This window comes from Hermetia illucens, chromosome 3 (genome assembly GCF_905115235.1).
Source record: "Hermetia illucens chromosome 3, iHerIll2.2.curated.20191125, whole genome shotgun sequence".
Lineage (NCBI taxonomy): Eukaryota > Metazoa > Arthropoda > Insecta > Diptera > Stratiomyidae > Hermetia > Hermetia illucens.
Window position 1 is genome coordinate 56,904,296 of NC_051851.1, and position 25,217 is coordinate 56,929,512.

The following is a 25,217-nucleotide window of genomic DNA, read 5'->3' on the forward strand; positions in this document are numbered from 1 at the left end:
CCTCTAATTGGTTCCAATTGTTGTTTAAATGGCAGATGACCATCTTTTAAAACTTTTAAATATTGTAGCTGGTCCACGATAAGTACCACAAAGTGCAAGAGCCCGTCATTGAAAGAGAGTGTTAAAACAGTTACTTGCACGCTGGAAAGGTAGTACTTTTCTCCTGACGTCGTTGAACGGAACCAAGCTTGTCTGTCAATGTCTGCAAAGTGAATTCATCAGTAAATAGGAGTTATAAAACCAAAATTAGCCTCAGCAAGTTTTTGTAATAGCAAATACTTTGAAATTACTTTTGATGAAAGTCCTACCTTTTCCCAGTCAGTAGCAGTGAATTTCTAGTACTGCTTTGCGAAATCGTTTTAATCGTCTCTGATGAATTTTGACATTCTTGTGGAGCGATATGATGACCAGTTTCTGCATATCGACGCTTCACAAGCCTCCAATTTTTAATGGGCTTTCCTAAAAGCTGCTTTGCAGTCCTTCAACAATTTTTGAACAATAATCCGGTCTGTTCTCTGCACGATTTTGCGTTTGCCCTTGATGTCTAACCGGCAATTTCTTAGCAATTATGCCGGTTACCAGCAAGACCGGCTCTTTCTGTACGCGATTTTATCACAACTTGAAGAAAACGCATGTTTTTTAAGCCGCTTATCTATAAAACTGTTAAAATATATTCATTTAATAATTGTGGTGTTCGTAATTCGGTGGCACTTCACTGTAAGTCTAGTGAGGATGGACCGCGGACGGCGAATGAGATATAACCGTCGGTTGAACAAAGAATTATCAGGGGCAACGTCAAAGGCCAACGCCCACCTCTGAAATATCGAAACAGATGAGAGGACTTGCAAGTAACACGACTCTTGGTTTCCACAATTGGCCGACAAGGTCACTCTATCGAGAAGATTGTAGGCGAAGACGTTGCGATGTCAAAGGTCGACGTGCGATTGTGTCGGCATAGAAAAGGGAGCTGCCAATTTCAGCTGCTTGCTGTTGCCGCCACTAGGACAGGGAATTTTAATTAACTATTCGCGAAGTTTTCTGCTCGTTAACTAAGCTGAAATGATGATTAAATCACAAAGCTCAGAATTGTCGATACTATTTACTTCCTTTTCTCGGAAAGCGCTCTAAGGCCATGGGCAAGGAGAATTCTCAACTGGAAAAAATGTTCGGCCCTTTCTATCAGAAAAGCAATTAGTTATCATCGCGATTTATTTACAATACTTTTTGCAACCGAGAGATTTTCTTATATAATTCTTTGGGCTTGAACGCCTTGCAAGTTTTCAAAATTCGCTAAAGTAGGAATAAATAGTTCCCAACAAATCGACTTGTCAAGAAAGGAAATTACGTTATTTAATTCCTAATCCATTATAATAACTTTAAATGTGCTATGAATATGCAGAGCCCCCGATGTTATTCCTAAGGGAATATGATTCGTGTCCGTTAGATTCTCCTCAGTCCATTGTGTTATCGTTTGTTCTATGTAGTGCAAAAATCTCGTATTTGATAGCCAATTCATGGCATTTTGCGATCAATTATCTTGCGTTACTATGTATTAGCGCCATTGTCTTCGCGTTACTGACACACTTTCATCGATTGAATCATTCCCAGTGAGATTGTGAAGCACCTAATAGCCTGTTTAATTAACCTCGAAAGTTCCCCTTCGTCCTGAGATACTGTGTTCTTTCCCTGACCAAAACCATCCACTTCACCTTTGTTAATGGAGCTTCTCACTAGATAGAAGTGCTTTGCTTTACATTAATTGCCTTATGTACAAAACTCCTTCAATTATAAGATTTCTCAATGAAGCCTTGCCTAACAAGGATTCAGCATTTCTTCTGTGATGTTCTTCATAGGTCCCGAAAATCTCGTCAGTCGTCAGTTGCGATTGCGACCGCTCCCGGGCAAACGTTTCTTACAAGACATTCAGTGGAATGTATGGTTCCTTAGCGGATAGATGCTCTGCCGAGTGCAAACAGGCTGACCTAAGTCAAATCGAAGGTGTCCTAAAGAACTAAAGTAGCTCAGGAATTGTTACCTGACTGCTAATTGCTTAATTTGGGGTGGAAGCTTGTAGAGAATACCGAGTACTCTCAATGATGCCGAGATTCATTTCATTCAAATAATTTAAATTTGGCTTGCGAAGTTTTCTAAATGCCCTAGGAAAAAAATCAAATTAGGCTGGAAGGGTACACAAAATAAAAAAAAAAAGAAAAGCAATCCAAAATATCTGAACGATGAATGAAACTTGAGGGCTTTCCATTCGTAAATGTTGAACTACATTACTCTACCAGTAAGAACTTCTCAGTGGCGCAGTGTTACTTCAACCCTCCTACACAAACGTTAAATTAATAAAACCAACCGTATTCCAAAAAGGAAGAGGCGTCACACGCGTTGGTCCTCATCCCGCTAAAATAAATAAGATAAAATCGAAGTCACATTAAAGAAGGACGCTTGTTTGAAATCGGAAGGCAAAATAAAATGAAAAATAGTGGAAGGAAAAGCACAGCATCAGCCGCCTTCTTCCGTATTCCATATCCAAAACTTTTCGTTTCTTTTTCCGGTAAGAAGGGAAAAATTATTGAAAATTCATTGATCTGAAAATACAAAATTGCCATCTAAGGCAAGGAAGGATATTTGTAAAAAGCTCGGTCGGGAAATGCCCTTTAGCAAGTAGCGGCAGTGGTCCGTATTTCTAGACACATTTGAAAGGAAGCCGCTTGTGCTATGCAATGCTTCCTGACAAATACAAAAATATCAACTTCCTGTGCTATACTAACGCCGGAAAGGATAGTGGATTCTATTTTGGCGAAGAAGCGAATGTGGCGAAGATGCCAATTGGCGAAGAAGCAGTTTTTAGGGATACTGGGAGAAACCAATTAAACTGTGAAGATGAAGGAAGTGCTTGTGAAACTTGGAATGCAAACTGAGAGGCAAATGACGTCTTTATTTAGTAACCCAAACACGAATCTCAGTATGTTCTTGCTGTGTTCCTGAATTATTAAAAATAATTACACAGTTTTTGCTTTTTCGTTAGTATTTTTATTTTTATAAGCATATACCGTTGTATAGCACTGATTAAAAGAATAAGTGATTCCCGAAATATCGATAGATGTCGATAAAAATAAAAATACTAATAAAAAGGCAAAAACCGTCTAATTATTTCCAAAAATGAAGTACGTATTTGGAATAAAATATTTATAAAAGTTCAATTTGTTGATACTTGTTGACACACGCGGAAGGGGATTTATCCGAATAACATTCAAGTTAACAATTATCTATTAGAAAAGTGAGAACTATTGTATAGTTCCAGCTTTGGGGGCTTTAAACAGGGAAATAGAAACTTCTTCACTGATTTTTGTCAACCGATCAATTTATTTAACGACAAACAAAATCCCTAAAGATTAAATTATACATGGAATATGGACTGATTAAATATCATTTCTTCTTTTTTTTTGAGGAGACAAACTTAGTTTAAGCTTCTTTAAAGAAAAGAACAAATTTTTTTTCTTATTCTGTAAATTTGTTATTTTCCTTTATCATACAATTGTTTCGAAGACCACATGCCTCCTTCATCAGTGCTAATATCTAATTAGGGAATTAGAAATTAAGTATTAGCACTGACGATGGAGGCATGTGGTCCCCGAAACAATTGTATGCCAAAGGAAAATAAAATTTACAGAATAAGGAAAAAACCTAGTTCATTTCCTTCATCAGTGCTAATATCTAATTAGAGATAATCACTGTAAAAAGTAAAAACATGGACATAAATTTAAACTTCTTCAAAGAAACAACTGCGCACGAAATTGACCAACACTTTTTTCATAGTAGAATAAATTGAAAAGATATCGAATTCTAAAATGGGGAAGGAAAGCTTACATTGCTGATCACGGTCTTTCAAAGCAACGTAAGGCTTATTAAAACCGGATCTACTTTCTTTCCAGCCCAATACTTTTGATATATTGCTTGTACTATTTAAAATCATATAAAATGTTTCATTAAACTCAAAACAAGGTTTATGGGGCTGTTAATTTGAGAAGTCATAATAGAAATCTTATGGCTAAGTATGTAACAAAAAATTTAGATATGCACGTATGCACGCCAACGGTTGCTATATAGAAACACTATTTTCTCAAATTACAATAATCACGTCAAGTTGTGTTTTCAGTAGAATGTTGTATGGTTCCGAAAAATTCGTTTCATATTCAATATTTAGTTAAATGAATAGATTTTTTTAAAAACAGAGCATTATCTCGAGCAGCAAGAATAATAGTAGTAAAGGTCTTATTATATGATAAGGAATAAATGTGTCCTTGTTATGTATAACTTGTTATATAACCTTTATAATTTTTACATTAACACAATGTTAACAGTTAACATTCAACATATGTTATGTATACACTTTAAAAACCAATGGTTTTTCTTTTGTTGCAGGTGACTTTAGAACTTCGTTGAATCGAAGAATTGCCATAATTACTGCAGTCTTAAGAAATAAATAAAATAAAGGTATGTACTATAAAACTAATACTGCACCCACAAGAACGTAAATGTAACTTCATAAATTCAATGCCTAATAGTGTCGAAGTAGGAAAATGTAGATCCAGTAGTGTAACGCATACGTCCTTTAGGCCTCCGATAGATTCTTTTTTTTTGAAAATGTTCGTAAAATAGAATAATAGCAAGATTTATCGAAAACAGAAAATCGAAAATGCTGTTAAAATAGAATACTTTAAGATATATATGATTCATCGATAGTCATAAGACTACCTTGAGTGGCCGAAGACAACCAAGAGGTGAGGGTTGAACTGAATTTAGCGACATTGATCGTGAAAGTCCGCCCATAAATATTAAAGCACCATCGAATCTTCCGTCCCCACGCGCTTGCTTGCCTCTTTTCTAGCCAACTTCGGGAATTTGGGTGGGAGGGCCTGGAGCACTTCAGTCTCTCACGTGTTATACGACGAAACTTAGCGCGTTCTCATACCGATACGTGGGTGCACATCAGAACCCGAAAAACAGGAACTTAACGAAACGCGAGTTAAATCTGGAAACGAAAAAAATGACAGATCGCCTTCACGCTTTTGGAAGCATCTAATATCTGCTGTTTTCTTAATGAACAGCTTTTTAACAAGTTTTGTAAAAGTAGTTCCTTTGTTTCCTATAGTTTTCTTTTAAGTAAAACCATTATAAATTATTATTATTACAAAACCAGTACTGAAGAAGGACACATGTTGTGCCCGAAATATGTGCAATCCTTAAATAAAATCTATAGTTAAACTGAAAGTTTCACTTTTAATAGTTTTACTTAGCTTTTCAACATTTATTACTCAAAAGATATAGTAAAGACCAACTAAAAATAATGCAGTTTTCCTACCGTTTAGAACAATTTCCGAAATAAGTTCATGTGGATTAACTTTGTCTGAACTTATGTAATTTGTGGTTATTATGTGTAATCTATCAGGATGACTTTTTAAATGGTTCACTTTATACTCAGTTTAATCAACTTTCGAGTCTCTATTGAACTCCTCAACCACTTTTCAAAAATGCCACTCCCTCCAAAACATCAATACACTTACCGAGACACCGTCCTCCTTCCCCGAGCCGTTCTACTGACTACAAGCGAGTTCCCAAAACTATTAAATTCTTAAATTTTCCTAAAAATACTTTTATTAACACTTAAAAAAAATTCAAAGTAACTTAAAAATAAAATCAATCCTATGTTATTCCGGCCACAGCTCTTCAACCCTGAGGCCAGCTGATCATTAATTTACCTTCCTCGGCAACTCGACGTCCCGCTAATTTTGCTTTAATTGACCCCAACTTTAAACTTGAAATTTAACATCTGTAATGACAATAGCAAAAACTGCTTCGAACTTTTCATAGGCTATATGCCTCGAATCTGTCTCATTATAAAAAAAAATGCATTCGAACCAGCCAGAAAGAAACACTGCACATAAATAAAGGCAAGACGAAGTACATGATGGCAACGTCAGCACCAAAATCCAAAGAACGAACAACATCGAATCGCACTGGTCAAACGAAACCAATAAAGATAGGAGACTACAACTTTGAAACCGTCAATAATTTCTCCTATCTAGGGTAGAAAATCACAACCAACACAATAATCTTGCCAGTCCTTATGTATTCCTCGGAGACTTGGGTTCTTAGCAAAAAAAAATCCTCCGAAGAATTTTTGGGCCCCTACATGAGGATGGACGATTCTGTAGCCTACATAACGATGAAATCTATGAGCGATACCATGACCATAGGTCAGGCTACGGTGGGCGGGTCACTTAATCCAGCCCGGAAAGTCTATAAGGGCAATATCTATGGTAGAGAAAGAAGACGAGGCAGATCCTGCCTAAGATGGAGCGATGGGGTAGGTCAGAACGCCAAACAGCTTTTAGCGATATCGAATTGGTGGACCTCGGCACAAAACCGGGATGTCTGGAGTTCCTTATTAAGGCAGGCCTAGACCGGATACCGGTTTTTGCGCCGTTGATGATGATGACGATGATTTCGCCAGACTTTGTTGCAATATTACATGTTAAGGTATCGGAATCGAGAACATCGCTATCTTCTTATGATTGTTGATAAGTCTAAGCCTGATGAATCATAATTTAAACAATCGGGTTGCTTATTGCTCCAGGAGGCGCGTCGCAACGTCCAATCATCCAAAGCAGTAGTAATCGAATGACAGGAGGTGGGAACACTAAGTGGATAATTTGCACATTGAAGCCTATGTATATTACGTAGCGGGAATCCGAAGCGGAAACTAGACTTTAACACATCAGTGCTTGCTGTTATGTGGTGCATACATACCTCCTTTGCACTCCCACTGTACACCACATTCTAATCCATTATATAGCAATTTGATCAGCCTGGCAGGTGGCTCCCGAAAACTTCGAATAGACTATCTGTCATCTGATGCTGAAAAGCATCAAAAGAGACAAACCAAGGTTTTTTCCTGTATGAGTAGTAAGCGCAAACACATTCCGGGTCGAAGTCTCAATGTGGACTTCAGATGGGTAGTTTTTCCTACAGGAAAACCATTGCCTAATTAAATGGTAAAATGTTGGTATAATAATAATAACGGTACACGACAGCACATTGAAGGAGGCAATGTGTCAAGATTGTGCTCGCCGGAGATTATTACCCTGATTCGACTCAGATACTCATTCGCAGCTGAGTCAAATGGTATCATCACGATAATAAATCCCTTTGTCCCCAGTCATCTTCCGCTACAACAGCCCAGCGCTTAACCATTTGACCCACCAAGACACACAATGTTGGCATGACATCAATTATTAGAATCTGTGCATATTGATCGTGTAGACATGATATACTAAATCGTAATCAAGCATCACCTGCGGTTTCATCACATGCATACTAAAATATGCCGACATATGCAATATTTCTATTCACTAGAGATGCTCCGTCCACTTTTTTGAGATTGGCAACTGGAATGCAGCCAATCCCGCTTGGAGAAATAATCAGCTTGTTAAACCATGTAGCCTTTTGTCATGGATCCTGTTTGGAAAGATCATTACAGGTCAGGAAATAACACGTAATTCTTAATGTTGATCGCATGAATATTCCTCAAGATTTAGGACAACCAACATTTGTGTAATGCGGCAATTAATTACCTCGAAACAAAGTACATCTTCATCAGATGATTCTTATCCAGAGTCTTCTAGGTAATCATTTATTGGACCTAGGGTTCACAACAGACATAAAACGGCAATATGTTCCGGTCGAGGGGAGGAGAAACTCCACTATACAAGGGAACGTCGGAATGTACGACAAAATACTTTTATGAAACAAGCGCATGTGGAGCCTTGACGGGTAACTGGTGGATAGACTGACGTTAACTCTATTCGGCAATCCAAGAATGCAATTTCCATTCAAACCCACGTTGGGCACCTTTTGTAATTAGAGTTGCCGGACGGTCAAATAGTCATTGTAATGTAAATCTCTAAAAAGCTAATCTTCATAGATAAAAGTTAAAAAGTCTATTGTATAGATATGTTTTTTAGCAACGACAATGCATCCTAGTGAGTTCCTGTTCAAAAAACAGAGATACCATGCAAACCTATTATGAGGGGGTTTTCACCTCGGCGTAAGGAATAGAAAGCTGTATATATCAGCGCTAGTAGATTTTCAAACCCATGCGACTCATACCATAATAAACCTGGGGAGTATATGTTAGCTAGTGTGGTCTGAAAACTGCAATAGCGCTTGTGGCCGTCAAAAGTTGTGCCGCACTCTTTTTCTGCTCTTATAAATAACGTACATTCGAGAGTCCAAAACCTCACGGCGTAATAATTTATTTACCTGAATCGCAAAGACTTCTATTTCGCGTTCTAAGACAATATCACATTGTGGACAGGTTGGCAGCCAGTTGCACAGGTTTCAACGAATATGACTAGTCGGATTTTTCTGTTTTATGGAAAAGAAAACTCGCCGTTCATTTGATCTAATTTGTTGATTTGCAATGGTAACCAAAGTAGGATTTAATAGTAGTGCATTCGGAGTTAGACCAGCTTGCATTACAGTGCTAAATCTGCAACCTGCCTGAGATACATATTACCTTTGACTATGACTTTGTTAATAATATTAGGATCCTCTTCAAATTGTCATTCATCGTTTTATATTTATCATAGCATATCACAATTATTAACTTTATTTTTGCACAGATAGGAGTGGAACGTATCTTGAGCCCTACATTTTAATTAAGAACATCTTTTACTTGAGAACATTATTAAATTTTTTTTAGATATTTCATTCAGTTTAGTTGCTGAGAATAAGTACTGTCTCACTTTAAATTTGTATTTTTTAACCCCTCTTTCCCCTAATTCAGGACCAATAGAAGGCCTAAAACCTATTTTTTAATCGAGAGGTTGATAAACTACACAGTTATATTTGGCGAAAAAAATTGCACTCATTTCTTGCTTGACTCCTTCCCTTCTCATTCCTTTATACTTTACACAAAGTCATTCACTGCATCCGTGAAATTTCACAGCATATATTCATACGCATGTTTAGTCATTTTCGCGGAGTCTGTTTAAGATAGAAAGACAGAATAAACCAATATTAATAAATTCTTTAAAGGATTTAAGAAGAAGATAAGATCATCGTTATCTAAAAACCACCCAGTATTCTCTCTATGCTGCCTGCCTATGGGTATATTGTGGTTTACAATTCATAAAACTCTCTTGAATACTTTCATTCTAAATCCAGTTCATACACTAAAACTATATGTACATTTATAAACTTTCAAATATAGTTTGCTATTTCCATTTGAGAACTAAAATTTCTACGAAGAATTTGCCGCAGATGCCTTCTTGTTTCGCAATAAAGTTGAGAGTTTTAGGATGAATTGAAGAATAGTTTTTTCTAGTCTTCCTAGAAGTTCAGAAGAAGAAATACTATATGTTTCGTCCTAGTTTTTTCTACCTTGTGCACGTTATTTACACAAATAGTGGAAAGCTTATGATGAAAACTGTTTGTTTTCTTTTCTGTTTCAATTTATATATCAGAATTCATTTATTACAATTCATCTATAATAAAAATTACGTATTCGGTTATAAAGTTGTGAAGGCTTCATATTATCAGTAAATTTCAGGCTTAATCTTGAGTATTAAAAAAATACTTTAATTCTCTACTTCTTTAATTCTCATGGGTAAGCACCACGTTACTGTCTAGACAAAGTCTCGAGTGAGGAGTGTCGCCTCGAACTTGAGACGAATATTGTGTATTCCCAGTTGACCTTGTATTGGAATCTAAAGAAATCAGTTATCAATTTCACACCATTGATTGGAACACTCAACAGATTGTTTATTGACTATGAAAGCAAAAGTTCCGGTTGAAGAAGTCTAACGTGTTCTATTATGATAATCGTGAGTTTAACCTTTTGTAACCGCATTTGTTTACAAACAACTAAGGAGTGCAACTTTTTCTACATCTGCCCAGCAAGCAATCAGAAAATATTTAGCATTTCACTATGTTCGTTATACGAGTATATTCCATTCGACACGAAGGTGTTAAATTTTACACAAGCTCACCAAAGGAGCGAAATCCCTCAGGAAGCAATGTTTCCGCGTCATTTGCGAATAGTGGCCTAAGTGGAAGCAGCAGTTTCAAATTGTGATAATTGTTCAAATGCTTAAACCATCGCAAACTTAGAAACTTGTAATTTGATTCGATAAAATGTGTGTATTATTTTATAAACACGCCATTCATATGTACGGTCCCTGTACTGGATTCCCGTGTTCGGTTGCACGTCTCCGTATTGAATATGCATATAAATAATAGTTGCAGAATTCCAAAGAATAAATAATTAATGCGAATTCCTTCTTCCTTCTTCTTCTTATTTCTACTCAATTCTAATCCCCCGACTTTCTACAAACTATACATTCATAGCACAGTAGTGGTAAATGTCCACAATGATGATATGATGTAACGCTGTCCTGATTGAATTGACATAGCCACCCCAAAGGGCATATGATCAAAGCCGTACCAGCGTGTTGGATTATCTCCTAACTGTGTGTATGGTTACAAGAGCTCACACATTGGTAAACAAAGGTCAGATAATCTTAGCACAACTAACCTCACGTTATAATTGGAAGAGGTCAAACCAGTCTACTACTTGGATTAAATAGGTGCGGATTATCTTTGGTTGAAAGCTGGTGCAAAGCGTATTGACATCCGACATAGAACAGCGTGGAAAAAATGCACCAAAGGAAAATAAGAGGAAAGAATTAATGTTTCGTAACTGATTCCCAATGTGATAAAGGTTTTGTATTCCTGGTTAATATGAAAATGTGCAAAATATTAAAAATATGGTTTCAGGCAAAAAAGTTCGGAAAAAATGAAGTTTTTCCAATTCTCCATCTATTTTCCAAAAACCCTTCAAATTTTAGCCATGGGAAATCATAAAACCTTTTTTTCTCTTTGAAACTTTTATTTCAAATAAAATGATATTTTTTTCTAACTTTTTGACGGCTTTGCATCGCGATAGCCGACTAATTCGATCGATGATACTACCAGCATTTATTTTACTATTCACTAACCACTTACCATTCACTCGATGGTCAATCCATCTGAATTTTTAAAATGTTCCATCACATACTATAGACTGTCAATTGGATTTAAAGTAAACGATGGGCTATCTATTTTAAAGTGCGAATCAAACTTGACTCTTAACCGGACACAAATCGATGAAATTAAACCTAGCTTATTGTCTGGATGGCTTAGCAGTACAAACATAGTTGTCGCAATGGAAGGTCGTAGTTCAAAAATTTCATTGGTGGAGGAGGATTTGTACCGTGGCCAGATGTCAGATATCAGTCAACTCAACTATGAATACCTGAATGAAATATAAGTGGCAATTCTGGGGGAACGCAATGTTAACCACATTGCCCCGTGGTGTACGGTTATAGTCTTGAAGTGGAGGACTCTAACACGCTTCTAAACCAGAGTTTCAATTGGTCTGTTGCGTCAATGGTTATTTTTGCCTGACTAGAGAACTTTCAACGAATTGTTTAGCATGATCGGTGCATGTTAAGGCTTACTTGTGTGGGGTGGACGATAGACATAACCTCTGAGCACTCAGACCATAGTTGTGTAACGTTCTCAATACCGTCGGAATATCCTCGAGGATGTGATGTTAGCAGTTGCAACTCATCATCATCAACACGAACAATCTGATGTTTGCTGCGTCCATGGGCGGAGTACACACATCGAGAATGTTTCGTGGATTCTGCTTCATTATTACAAGATGAACACATATTCTCTAATACTCCAATTCCAAACATATGCCTAACCAGTAAATTATAGCCAGGACGAACCTTTCGATGTGTTTGTTTGGTTTTGACAGGAAAAGTTTGGTGTATCTAACGACATTCAAGCTCTGCTACTTATCCTGACGGAAAATTTTTTCCCAGTTTTTGATTCTATTATGTGTAGATAAAAACAATTGAGAATGTTTCTGATACTCCAACCGAATCCAGATCCCGACAAGGGTATATTGAACCCCCTTTTCTAAGGCATCCGAGATTTAATTTCTCCCTAAGCCACAATGACTAGGTACCCAAAGCAGAATTGAATCTAGATATGAAGTTCAAAGATTTCCACATTCTTGGGGTGATCAAATGGCTGTTCAAAGACCTCAGTGCAGCTTCACTATCGCAGCAGATTCCCATGTACCTGCCCTTTAATCGCTCGTAAATTAATCAGATTGCTGTTATTACGAGTTCATATCCTTCAGTCTACACATTGTACTAAATCCCATTGCTTGTTTTTATCCGAAAGGTGCACTCCTACTACAGAACCCAATTCTGCTTTATAGTCATTACTGTAAAAGACCTCAATATATCCCATCGCACATTCTTCTAGTGAGTCTTAAATTTCCTACGCTCTAGGATATCTTCAGTTGTGACAGTTCCTTTTCCAAGGCCCTGTCCCCCTCATAGACCAAAACTGCTTAGTCAGTAAGCATCTCTTGTTGCTGTGTTCCAAATATATAAAGTTCCTTATCTTTCGGAAGTTATAGACCATTCAATTACCTCCTTTTTGTAAATAATGCGTTTGTCGTTTTATTTGGATTTACTAAAAGCCCATACCGAGACATCAACTGCCGACCTATTGAGCGTCAAGTAGTACATTTCTAAGCATCATTTCGCGGACTCGATTAGTAGCCATCACAACCTTGTCGTATGCGTAAGCTTGAATGTGTAATGTCAGATTCTGGAGTTCACAGAGTTGTGTGTCAATCAATATACTCCAATACTCCACAAAAGTTGCGAGCATACCTCCTTGGGGTAGCTTTCGGTTGTTTCATATGTCAGGTAGCAATCAATACCTACTGTAGCACACATCTTTAGGTTAGGATAGTATATAATTACAGTATCGTCGATACCATTTCTTCGAGCGACAATTAAAAAGTTTTTAGAAGAACACACACAATGACCACGAACACCCTTTCGCGTATTCGCGTTTCAAGTTTGCGTCCTCTATCTTTGAAACCGAGGACTGAAGAACAGACTCACAGGGCTTTTCACGCTGGCAAATATCTTGATTTTTATTTAGTGGGTGCGACCTTCGCGCCTTTTCAAGAATGTGATACTCAATCAGCCTTTGTAGATATTTAAAACCTAAAAATTCTTGGGATTTTAGTAGTCATGTTTCTCAAGCTTTGAAAATTACCTTAATCTTCACCAGGAGGTAGCCACATAGCCTAAAGCAAGTCATCCTAGAAAAATACTGCCTAGAGATCGCTCGACGCCCTCCCTTAGCGACACTGAGTAAATAATACTCAAATACTCAAACAATAGTATTGCAGCTTTTGCTTTGTAGAACCCGCTAATTCTCTCCGCCCCTCTTCTGTCGTCTGTTCTCCCGAGTGGGGTAATTCCAAAGAGGCTTTAACCGTACTCAACTTTGTAGTTCATAGAAGTTTCATCCGGTTTTTTAAAAGGTTCTCATCCGGCTGACTCATCCCTTGTTCTATCTTCCAGTACCTCACAGTACGTTTAGTACTTCTTACGAGTCTCTTCTATTCACCCCATAAATTTGTTAAGTTCTCTGAACGTTGATGTTGAAAGCATTTGCCTTATAATTTATTAAAATCGAAACAAAATTGTTCATTGACTATTACAAACTCAAGAAGTGCGTTAAGTTGCACTCAATGAATTTTTTTCCCCTAACCAAGTTGTTCGCTCCGCTACTAGTCATGGAGTTGAATCAGTCTTCATTCTTTTTGCTTTTACAGACACAACTTAAACATCATCTGTTTAATTTTCTAAGTTTTCACAGTTTTTGGTACCACCATAGAACCATTATAGCGTGTTCCTCAGGGTAATAAGAAAAGCCACTTCAAAGTACTCTAAAATTGAGCGATTCAAAGATAAGATTTGAGCTTCTTGCGCCGAAGTGTGAAACACCTACCAGTTTCCAATCAACTCTATCATATTTAAGTACAAATTGTTAGGTTAATCACTTCACTTGTGGCATAACTCACGTTCACAATTATAAGCAACCTGAAGTGATGAAAACAGCGCATTTGGTACTTCCCAGGTACAGAAAAGTATAGTGAAGTGCACACACAACAGAACCCTTGGCGTTTGTATCGGAAAGATATAATGGCAGTCCGGAAGCTTTCTGTATGTGTAGAAAAGAAGGGGCTTTGGAATGCGGTATTCGGTTAATTTTAATAACCTTTATGTTCCTAGACATAGGTGTAGTCTCATATGCGCTGATAGACCGCTGAACTGAACAGTCTACTGTATCCAGTGTGGGTTTCATCGGAGTTACAAACCTGTTTTCATTCTCCGCCGAAGGTTCCGCTTCTTGCGTCCGATTTCTCTGGATATCGTCACTCCAGGTGCCGCCCGTGTCCTCATTACCAAGAAACCTCCAATGTCTTCGGCTGTCAATAGCTGAGAGCATTCCCAAGTTCATTGCGCCTGGTCTCCATAAAACCACTTCTAGATACCAGTATTAAATCAATTATGTTCAAAAGACCAATTTCCCTTTTTCCGCCTCTCTTGGTAAAGGCGGAAGAAAAGGTTTTAATAGACAAGATTTAGTCTCCCCTTTTGCGGATGAAGTTACCTTCTGTTGAGCCTTCCTTAGTCAGCAGTGCCACGAACAAATCGGCCGAAGACGATATTGATTATTTCTCAATGTCGTGGACAGATTCGAAGTAAATAACTACCTACTAGAAGTATTGAACTACTTCAGACTAACCACCATGACAACGTAGCTGTCGAGGGTAGACTTGATGAAGCAATCTAACAAATGAAATGTGGGAAAACAATAGCATAAACAGCACTTTGCTCCAGTGCAACCAGTTGAGAACCAAATGATTTAAGTATCTCGGATCAATGGTATTAACCAACGATGAGTTCCGGAATAAGACAGCTTCACGCATCAAGCCAATTTAGATGAAGTGTCCTTTCACAACTGTACCTTTTGTACTCGACGTATTAACGAACGCCTTGAATCGAGAATCTATTGCAAGCCATTCGCTCTGTTGCCTGGTATCGTTCTAAGTGCTTACTGTCTCAAACGCTGCTTCCTATAAAATGCTACGTTCATGTCTAAACTGACGATATCCCCGATCCATGTGGGGTTGCACCCATTGTGGAAGGGCGGTATGAGAAGGCGGTGAATTGGGAAATACTTTATTTTACGACCTAAAAATGATCATTCTTTTCACGCACTCATTCTCACAACCTAAATAACCAAAAAGTTGGAAAAAATCATAAAGCTGCCACTATATATTGCCTAGGCTCTGGAAGACCCTTTATGCTGATATCTGTTCAAATAAAGTAAAAAATAGTATATTACTATAGTTTTAGTTATTGACAACAAAACCCCATTAAGTTCATTATGAAATTGCGCTTATACAGACTGTTTTATAAAGCATGATCCTACCATGTTTGGCGGAAATCGCATTATTACTAACAAACTTATAATCGGTCAAAATTGTCGCTCCAGTGCAAATTCGAAGACTTTGAATGTCAGTACCACGCAAAAGTGAATATTCAGACATAATATATGCAGTATACTACGTACTGGGTATAATTGCTCCGTCAAGCGTTTTTATATAAGAAATAAACAAAACCTCTCATACCTGAAGCGTCTAACGTCTGGTTTCCCAATTTGTCTAAAGTCTGGAAATGAGCTCAGGGCAAGGAAAGGGTGCTATATGTGGAATGTTTAAATAGAATCTCATATCTGAAAGTAAAAAGGGTATTATAAAGTCGAATATTGAGCAGAGAGATCGGTGCGTGATAGACTTTAAAAGACATTAAGATTGTTACATCTTTTGAGCGATAACATATATATCTTTCGTTTCGAATCGGGTAAGAAAGAAATGACTGTTCCGGAGCCCACCACCACCAGTCGAAAAAGTAGTTGAAAGCTAGAAGTGCTTGGACCTACATATATACGATAATTGCATTTTGTATCGCCAAAAGTTTTTTCCGATATTACGGTTAGGGAGTTTCTGAGAATGAGCTCTTGAAACAAGTGACGGCCTTACTCCCTCCATTTTCAATTAATTTGTTATTTACTACCCCACCTTGCTATATTCAGTGAGAATAAATTTTGCAGCCCCCTCTTCCCTCCCCCCTTGGGAGCGATATTTTCGAATATCGGGGAGTTCTCAATTCCAACCTTTCCACTATTTTGGAGTCATTAAATTTAGCCTTTCCTGGGAAAATTGCATGTAACAGAAAAAAGATAGACGGGCAGACACTCAGACAGCAAATCAATTTTTAAAAGCTTTTGTTGTCCGCAACCTTAAAAATGTGTGTTAAATTTTAAGATTCATTGGGACAACCTTCTCTTTCCAGCCGATTCGAGAGTGTACTTTAAGTTTCGTTAAGGGTGCTAATTTGCTCAAAAACGCCCTCCCCTGTCAAAATCGATATGAAACTTCTAGGCACACTTGGTAATGGCTTAAAACGCTATATAGCGATTTTTTTATACTTAACAGCGTGGGCAATTTTTATAATGCTGGTCTGGGCACGGCAACTACGCTACTTATTTCTTCCCTATCGTTTAATTGCTAAGGATGAAGTATAAACTAAAAACAAATAACTAAATTGTTTCTATAATCCAACCCTCCACCCTTAAGAGGATCATCCCGTGTGTCGGAACCGAAAAATCAAATTTTTTTTTTGCACCAATTGTGTCTAGATATAGTGTAGAATATATGGGTAAAGTGATTTTTTGATATTCGGAGTCGTTTGGAAATTATAGTGTTGAACACGTGATAAGTCACATGCCAGATTTATGTCGATCGCCGTAATGAAGCTCGTATTTATGGGTCCGAATGACGTTCGAATGACTTCGCTAAAAGGACAAGAATTGAACCCAAGGCTGTACATGTGTTTCTCGAAGAAACCTAAGGTTTATGGATTAGGTATAGCAGATTAATAGTCAGTTAAGATTTTATGGCTAAAAATCGCATTCTACTTTTTAAATGCGTTTTTCTCAAAACCGCATGTTGAAAATCGGCTGCCACCATAGCCCAAAATCTATTTAACGAAACTCTTTGAAATTTTCAGGACTTATTCAGAACGTATTTCTACGGTCCGCAAACTAGGATAATTGTGATTCATTCAGTAGTTTTTTTTTTATTCATTAAGCCTTAAAAAATACCAAAATTCAGAAAAAAAAGTTGAACACGGCACCAAAAATTTACCTTTTAATATATTTTAATAATCCTAATAAGTCTCGACGTTAAAATGCCGTTTACTTTTTTTCTTTAAGGTGATCCTAGCGCCCTCTAGCGTGGCAGCAGGAAAACACCGTTTTTTGGATATGGGTGTACAAATTGCTCTGTATTTCAATAACGAACCATCCAATCAGGCTGGAAAAATTAGTACACATGCTCAAGATATTATTTAATATATGGTGGAAAATTTGTGTTTGTACCTTTAACCACTTCTTGACAAAAAAAAATTCAAAAAAAGCTAAAAGAAACGGCTTTCACACGGGATGACCCCCTTAAAACTCATTTCATAATGTATAAATCTCATTTCATGTAAATAATCCCTTCATAGTAGTGTTTTCATTTCCGAAGTTCTCTCTGAATTTTCCAATATTAATTAACATCATCAAACACAATCGTTAATATCCGGTGGAAATCGAAAATGCATTTTTGGGTTACAAAAGTTATTACGAATGCTCTTTTCAGATTCTTTTGCCTTTGTTGGCTTACCGATATCAATAAAGGTGTTCAATTCGCTTCACATCCGACGTTATGTGCACTATAAATGCAGCTACACATGAACATGTATGCGTGTTGCAATCCCACTTTAATTTGATAGAATTCCAACAATTTACGAGTACGATGTGTGTACCAAATTAGCAAAGTATTTTAATTAAACTCTCCTCGGAGAATTTAAATACCAGCTCCTCCGTGCAGATGTGATGTTTATTCTAGAACTTGTGCCGAATAGGAAACAAAATCCGAATGGTAACATACGCTCTTGGAAGACCTGCGTGTAATTCAAATTAACTCATTACATTCCAAATTGAGACTTACGAGTACTGGGGCCGGTTGGAGGGAGTGCAAAAACACCAAGGGCAGTTTAAAATATTACGGTTGGCAAATTCAATTCATTTTCTCATGAAATTCCTTTTTTGGATTGTATCATATTGCCAGGGAAATTATTGCGGTGGTACAAAGCAAATATGTATCGTAGGTATGATTAAATACAATTCTGCAATTGTGGGAGAGTTGTGTTTTAATTGCTGGGGATGATTTTACAACTGTGCATATAGGAAATCTTTGTGCAAGATATGCTTTGAACAGCAACTCAAATTTGTGGAGGTTTAGCAAATTTCATATTTAAAGATGTTTATAAGCTCTTCCTTGTAAAATGCTCTATAACGTGGCTTTGGAACGGAGTTTTTAATTGCATTCATTTCTTCATCTTTTCTTTTTATAAAAAATATGTGGTGATAAATAATCTTCCTTTCTTGTTTTCGTTATAATTAGCATAAATTCTTGTGAACACAGAGGTCGTGGGTTCTTTTAGAAATTGACTTCTCTGATCTGTACCTCACGTTAGAATGCTCTTAAAAATTTGCAATTCATCTAAGGTTTTCTGTAATCATATATTTTTTAATGAACTGAGAAGTTGGGCAAAGCGAACTATTCGAGCAATGCAAAAAGTGGCGAAAGATGACCATGTAGGTCGGCAAGTACCTAACTGCAGCTCCACTAAAATGTCTCGTCGACACCCCTAACACTTAAAATACAGAAACGAGAAAATGGTGCGAAACTATGCAAAGCTAAAAATTGAAGGATCAAAATATCGGGTCTATCAGATGCAGGGAGCCGCAGAGAGCCATTATCAAAAGGGAAAATCCACAATGGATCCCATTTTCAACTGTTTCTCTCCTGCCTCAAATGTCAATGAGGCGCTGCCTTTGGGATCCCCTCCGTAACGTCACATCTTCTGACTATTTATAATTTAAGCTGCTCTCTAATCAATTTGAGGAGGAGATTAGGGGAAAGGGGGGAAAGCGGATTCTCAAAATGAAAAGTTAGTTGGCTCGGAAATCCACCTGTTTAACCTAATCATGAAGTACAATAATATTAGACAATTCAATAATAAATGAAAAGGAAGCGAAAGATGATATCAGTTTCCTCTCCCACCGGGTCGTGGACCTTGGTCAAATAGCTCCAGAATTGGAAGAAGGGATAACTAGAGTCCGATTGAAAGTAAACACAAGCGAAACCCAAGCTCATCAGTCTGACGGAAAATCTAGAAATGCGGTTATCTGAACTTATCTGAATATCTTCTGTTCTTTCTATCTGGTTTTATGAGAGTTACACAAGAAAAATGACCTCCACTATTATTCAAAAACTCGACACTTTCGTGAACACTTGTCTGCGATGTGCCGTCTATGTATGCTGGCCTGATACAATTTTGAACGACGAACTTGTTCGGCGATAAAGCCAGTTACCCATGGACGTGTTGATAAGACAGCGGACATGACAAGGATAGGTGGCACATTAGGGAAGGGTGATAACTCCATTGATGGCCACGCCAAGCAGTAGATCCCTCTATTCGAAGATGACCAGGAAAATATGGCGCAGATCAATGAAAAATGAGTGCAAGTGTCGCGGAAAGCGCAATTTCAGCAAATTGTCAGCGATGGCTCGTAAGTGTGTTTGATCATACCCCATTAAGGAGAGAATGGCAACCATAAATATGAAAAAGTCAAGAAAGATTTAATTATTGATTGATATTTATTCAAAAAACACCTACTGCGGACTACCTAGACTAAAATGACTGGACACGACATGTTACATAAGGACAATATTTCTGCTTTCTTTGATTTCAACTCAAATTGAATATTCACAAAGGAAAAGTCTGAGATGGAAATGTGTTTTAATATTTGAAGCAAACTATTATCAAAATTCCTTTCAACCGGAAATTATATTCCAAAACCCACTCCCCCGGCTGGAAAGGCACAAAGTGTTTTTGATGCAAATTTTCCAAATCTCCCACCATTCGCATGGTACAGTCGAGATTACCGCTTCTTTTTGCTAACTCAAAACATGTTATAACCTACTCTTTAACATAACCTCAATCAACGGTCTCCAAAAGTTCTCCAAGTCTTCATAAAAATATTTAAACATTGCGTTAAACCTTGAAACTCGATGTCTAGTGTCTCCCCTGCCCAATAGCTGGAGCTACCTTGTCTTCTTTTTCTACCACAGTATTGCCCTTATAGACTTTATGGCTGGATCATCCTCATTCATAAGCGTTCAGTGATCCGGCCACCGCAACCTGTTACGACAGATTTTATCTATAACCATCTCTTGCCGCTTAGAGAAAATCTGATCTTTTGCCGAATTGCCCGGGGTGAGGCCTCTTTGGCATAAGCCAATGATGTTCTTGTGTATGGGGCCATCCAGCAACGTGACACCCCTACAATTGCTGCACTGCATGATAACGCCCTTTTTATATATGGGACAGATAATACCTCTTTCCCAGTTGTCAAGCATTAATTTGCTATCTCACACTTTGAGCATAAGTTGATGATCCGCTCGGTGGTGAGCAGTTCACCAAAATACTCAACTCATCGCACCAATCTTCTCATTCTCTCGGAAATCAGATTTCTCTCTTTGTCTCAGCAGGATGAGCTTCGAAGTGTATAAGGCTTCGTCTCGCTGACTTATTGGTAAAACTTTTACGGTTGCTGTTTTTCCCTGTACACTCCCTGTGCGGACCTATTGGTTCTCCCTGCCTTCCATTTTCCGTCTGTGAAGTTACTTCTCCGCTCGACGGAGTCCGTGATATGTCTTCTCGAATTTATAGACCAGTAGCTTACTCCAAACTACAATTTTATTTTATTATGACGTACAAAGCTAGCTTTGTACTGATGAAGAAAGTAAGTTGCTTCCGAAATATATATATACATAATAAAATAAAATGGGTAGTTTGGACTAAGCTACTGGTCTATCAATTTTAGACTTGACTACAAATAGAAGACAATATCTAACTTCTTATGTCTTCTCCAGTTCCCGTATTCTTTAAGAATCCAACATTACTGGAGTTGCAACATTCCTTCGTTCCATTGCTAACTTACATTCATCATCGAACCAGCCGTTCCGACTTTTCTTTCGGCTGGGGCCAAGTATGTTTGTGGCCTTATCAATGATAACGTTTTTCAGGTGGTTGTAAAAATCATTTGGTGAATCTTCATTTCCAGAACCTCTGTCGAATGCGGTTATTAAGGGCATCCATTTCCTCTTATAGGTGGTACGGAAGGCATTACTGTGACCATCCACAATAGTGTTAACTCTCACCTGATAATCAGCGGCGTTGTTATTCCAGCTCAGAGCACCATGTCAAGGAGATAGTCATCCGAGTCTATACTCGCCGCTCTATATATTCTGACATTCATCAAGGCTGAGAGGTGGCACTTGGTCAATTTGGTTGAAAGTGTCCCGTCTGGAGAAGCTCACGTTTGTTTTTGGACCACTGTTCGCGCAAACCAGGTACTTCCAACAACCATTTCGTGCGACATTGTTAATTGAATAATCCGTAGCCCTTTATCATTGGTATCCTTATGTAACCTATGGGAGTCAACGTATCGCCTGAATACGGGCTCCGTAACTACTTGACTGCTAAAACCTCCAAGTATGATTTTTATATCATTCCTGGGACAGACGTTCTGTTGCCTCGTAGAAGGTATCCTTCCCCGTCTCTACAGTCTTGCCAGTAGGGGCGCAAACGTTGCGCAGTCATTTCCAAGACTGACTGTAAAACGCCGATACTCAAAATTGTATTTATGTAACATTATATTCTTCTGTTTCATACGGTGAATGCAACTAAAAAGTTAAGAATATAACGGTATTCTAATTTGAATATGTACATTCGATGCCACTTTTTTTAGTGCAAATTTGCTTCGCCGCAATGCCATTTTAAGCGTCATGTCGGCGGGTTCTCTACATTTCTGTGTTTTGTAAATATTTCGGAAAAAGTAATTAAAATATTTTATAATAAAATAAAATCCAAAATTTTATTTTTCAAATGCCGAATAATGAGTTTTTATTGCTCATAAACCGGTGTTTCGAGGACCAGTTGTGTTTTTCCTCAGTTTGTTTTTATTAGACAAAGCTCACTGAAGAAGAAGATCCGGTATATGAGCAGCAAAAACTCATTATTAAAATATTAAATATTAAAATGTTAAAAAATTAGATTTTGTGTTTTTCACATAATGGAAAAATTAAGTTATAAGCCGGAAAAAACGACATACATAATTGAATAACTGAACTGAATAATAATTTTAACTTAAAAAAAAACAGAGTATGAGAATGGCGAGGGAAAAGCTTCCAGAAGAACGACAAAAGCAAGATCGTTGTTTAAAAGGACCTGGGCTTTCAAAAAGTGAAACTTTTTGCCGAATTAATGGATTGAAGGAAGTGATAGAAAGGTCATTTAAACTGAGGGATAAATACGACATTTCCGCTTCAAATTTGCAGGAGATGGGAAGATACGTCGCCGATAAATCAACATTTGCTAAGAAAAACCATTAAAAATAGATTACAAGCGTCACAAATTGTTTCAAAATCGCAACTTCAACTGGGAAGCATGCAGTGCAAGAAATTTCAACACGGATAAAAACGTCAACTGGAAAACGTAAGCTTGTATAATATTTTATAAAGCTGTCAAATTGGATTATGTAAAAAATCATATGATTTGGACGAAAAAGTGGTATATGTCATCATTTCAAATGAGAAAGAAAATTAATCCAGCCGCACTCGACGAATGTAGGTAGTACTGGCAGGATTTTCGTGCAATTGACCAGCCAAGTCTGAATCGCAACTTCGGAAGTGCGTCGATTATGATTTTGGGGAGTATATTCTTAATAGGGAAAACTGTTATTGTGGTTTCTAACAAAGAAAATGAGAGATTTACTGAGATAATGGAGGATGCTCTAATTAGCTATTCAAAAGATAAATTGTAGCCTAGAGTTGGTATCTCAGCAAGATAATGACATCATTTATGTAGCATAAACGTCTCACTCAATACTATTTTTTGACCAGAAAACCAGAAGTGTAGGCTTATGTTCGGCAGTATTTAGCAGTAACGGACTTAAAAACAGCAATTTTTTAAGGGTGGTCCGATTTGGACATAAAACCAATTCGGAAGTTCATTAATTTACCCCAAACAAATTTTTCAAAAAATTATCAAAAGTGGCGCCCTATACTATAAATTCAAAATTCTCAACACTATCGATCACATTTCGATATTTGGACAATTATTTTTAGTGCGACCAAGCAAATTTCGCTTAACATTTTCGGAAATTGCTATTATTTTTGTTACAGTTATTTTCTGTAGCAATGCTTGACAGACATAATAGCGTCTGAAGACGGGCAGGCTTTAAGAACTCTGGAAACTTTTCGTGAGACGATGCAAAGACAACTCCCCACGGTCATAACGTCAAGCAAACCACGGTATTTCATGAAGCGCTTTCTAATGCGAAGGTTCCTCCTCAAACCGTTCAAGTAAACATTATTGATAGTTGCCAATAATCGCTCTTTTGATTGTTCTTTTTTACCTAAGAAGCTCCTCAAACATACCTGCATGCAGTACTTTTGTAATTTTTTCGCACTTTCTATTCCTTGAAAAGCAATTTCGATCATTTCCCAATCCTGTACCTACTCGAAGACATTTTTAATTTTCCTGGCTGAAAATTGAATAAAAACTTTCAGCGGAACATAGGAATGGCTGCTTTTGATCAAGATGATTTCCAATTCTTCTAAGCAGCTCGCGGTCTCAACCTTGATTTCCTATCCATTCTGTAATTGTAACGCCTCCATGACAAAAATGAAAAATCCGTTTCTCTATGCTTCACATTGCTGGCCTCTCACCAACCGAGTGTCTGCGCTTACCTCCATGCAAATATTGCCTTTAGCATCAGTAGCCTCACAGAAGTGCATCAACAAATGCTTCCCATTTGCAGTCCTCAATCCGGTGGGTAAAAATCCATTCGATTGCATGCTAGCAAGCAGAAGCATATAACAACGTGATGATGATAAGACAAAAGAACAGGCCAATGACTACTGCAACGTTTAAAATATATTATTTAATTGTATGAGGGTTGAATAAAATGGGAGGGTTAAATGAAATTTCGGGCTGGTATATTTAAAGAAAGTTAAAGTGAAGTCGGGAAAAGATTTAGGCGATTAAAAATAGAAAGATGGATGTGATACATCATTTCTAGTCAGATTTATCATAATATCATAACGTTAATGACCTTCAAACGACAGTATCCCCACCACAAAATACAATCAAATCCTAATTGCGCAAAAGCTCATGAATACTGTGGAAAACCGCATTTCCCAATTTATTAGCTACTCTGTAAAGCTCGTAGATCAGTAAATAGCTATTAAAAATCCAAACTAAGAAGGATTTTTCATCGATGAATTTGATGTTTCTGACAGTGGTCCTATAGTAACGAAGCGGTCAAATTATCGATATTTACCACTTTCCCGTTATTTTATTCAGAAAAAGGTTTAAGTAATCAGTGTTTGCAGTCCTTCTCGAAAAACAGAAGAATTCATATAAGTTAGGTTACAACGAAAGGTTAAACAAGTCATCATCATTTTGCAGATTTGTTGTTTTGGGGTTACTTCAACGGCATGAAACAATATTAGTGAAAATCCAAATTGTTTTCATATTTTTCTATTCTAACTAATTTTTTGAAATATTTGGTTTTATTTCATTCTGAATGAATTTGATCCGTCCACATGTTTCTAAATGCTGGAACATGTTTTTAAATGCTCGAATTGTATCAAGCCCTATATTCTCCGCACTAATGAATACCACGCAATCCATTCAGATAAGAAAGCACAAGCCTCCAAAGCGGAAGTTCGTTTAAGGGAAATCCCCTTATACCCCTCATAATCACAATTTGAATAAATATCCTGGAGGAAAGAGATTTCAAATTAAAGGCCGCTCGTACAGAGACCTGTCCCCTGAGTGGAAGTCATGTGCGAGACTCAGAATGGAAATAACGCCAAAAACCACATTTTCGGGTAAACAGACATCGTTTGAATTCTATGGGAATTCTTTGGGCAGCATCGTCGCAGGGAAAGTAGAGATGGTGAGGACATGTTTAGGAATGTGCGTAGGAACTGGAAACATTGCTTTTTGCTCCATTCAATGCGTATTTGT

The 25,217-nt window shown here is 37.4% G+C and overlaps 2 protein-coding genes across 5 annotated transcripts in view; one reads left to right on the forward strand and one right to left on the reverse strand.

Annotated features, from left to right (window-relative positions):
- LOC119651000 overlaps positions 1-25,217 on the reverse strand; it is a 614,818-nt gene that overhangs the window by 390,621 nt on the left and 198,980 nt on the right. The gene's annotated exons all lie outside the window — the stretch shown is intronic.
- Positions 1-25,217, forward strand: part of LOC119650999 (actin cytoskeleton-regulatory complex protein PAN1-like) — a 375,349-nt gene that overhangs the window by 292,641 nt on the left and 57,491 nt on the right. For all 4 annotated transcript variants that reach the window (XM_038054284.1, XM_038054283.1, XM_038054286.1 and 1 more), the window contains one exon: positions 4,432-4,503. The gene's annotated coding sequence lies outside the window, so the exon portion shown is untranslated. The remainder of the gene's footprint in view (positions 1-4,431; positions 4,504-25,217) is intronic.